Source organism: Octopus bimaculoides, chromosome 16 (assembly GCF_001194135.2).
Source record: "Octopus bimaculoides isolate UCB-OBI-ISO-001 chromosome 16, ASM119413v2, whole genome shotgun sequence".
Taxonomy (NCBI): Eukaryota; Metazoa; Mollusca; class Cephalopoda; order Octopoda; family Octopodidae; genus Octopus; species Octopus bimaculoides.
In genome coordinates, this window is record NC_068996.1 from 37,210,615 (window position 1) to 37,212,077 (window position 1,463).

Consider the following 1,463-nt stretch of genomic DNA (forward strand, 5'->3'; position numbering starts at 1 on the left):
AATAGTTAAATGCCTCAGTTGGGAACACAACACGAGATATAGACTTTTCATTTATTCATACCCTATCAACTCCCTATCATACCGTGTAATGGAAGAGGTGACTGACATGCATCGTCATTGATTTGTACTGGGGTGCCATTGGGGGGGGGGCAACTTGGTGGGTCATACATTTAAAAAAATATAATTTAAAACTTTAGAAAATCTATCTTAATATTCAACCATCTTAAGGTAGCAAGCTGGCAGAAACGATAGAACACTGGACGAAATACTTAGTGGTATTTCGTCCGTCTTTATGTTCTGAGTTCAAATTCCGCCAAGGTCGACTTTGCCTTTCATCCTTTCGGAATCAATAAAAATGAGTAGCAGTTGAGCAAATGAAGTCAATGTAGTCGACTTACTCCCACCCCCGAAATTGCTGGCCTTGTGCTAAACTTGGAAATCAATATTTAACTAACTTGATAAACATGTTATTCATATTTGTTATACACAAGCGTGATTAATAAAACCATAATTTCAAATCCTTTCTCTAATTTCTAGCATTAAACCACATTTGTTTTAAAGCGTCCGTATGAAGTGCGCTCCTAATTTTTTTTTTATTTAATATTCAGATCGACAAGAAGTCAAAATGATTGAAGAGAACTATTTTATGTCAATTTGAGTAACTATAGTAAAATCGTTATGTTACAGAGTTGCGTCCACTTTACAATAGAGTAATAGTAACAACTGCAATCTAGATGGCGCTTTATTTGTTGTCATTGGTTTCAACATGAACACCTTGCCGGTAACAACAACAACAACAACAGCAGCAGCAACAACAACTCCAGTAACACCATCCACTTTAGCTTGATTAATCGAATATCGATGTCCTGTGTTGTTCCACTGTGTAACTTTTATGGGACAATGAAACCGGTCATGTATCGCTGACAATTACAATTTAATGTGTACATATACTTGGTTTTCAGGTCTGTAATTCGCAGCTTCGATTATCAATAATCGTTTTCTATTTGTTATTATTAGTTTTGTTTCATATATTACTTTATTATTATTATTATTATTATGATTATTATTATTATTATTGTTGTTGTTGTTGTTAGTATTAAAGATGAAATAATAATTATTATTACTCGATATGTTATTACTATTGTTAATATGGTTACAGCTATTGTTCTTAACGTTGATGTTGTTGTCAATATCTTATTGAGGTTGTTTCTTTTTTTTTTTTTGTACTGCTTTTTTTTTATTTACTTTTTCTTATAAGCAAAGTTGTACAAGCGATATTACTACCAGCGTATTACTGGTACCTATTTTATCGATTCTGAAAGGATTTGATTACAGAAAATATAGATAGATGAATATAGATTATTGTAAGGTGCTCCATTGTATTTTTCGTTTTTTTCGTCAATCTGTTACTTTTCGACAAAATCGTTGAAGTGCCGAATGGAAAATATCTTGCAGTATTTGGT

The 1,463-nt window shown here is 32.4% G+C and overlaps 1 protein-coding gene across 1 annotated transcript in view; it reads left to right on the top strand.

Moving 5' to 3' along the window:
- Window positions 1-746: 746 nt before the first annotated feature.
- Window positions 747-1,463, top strand: part of LOC106867814 (myosin-2 heavy chain) — a 49,148-nt gene continuing 48,431 nt past the window's right edge. Inside the window, exon 1 of the mRNA XM_014912837.2 lies at window positions 747-962. The gene's annotated coding sequence lies outside the window, so the exon portion shown is untranslated. The remainder of the gene's footprint in view (window positions 963-1,463) is intronic.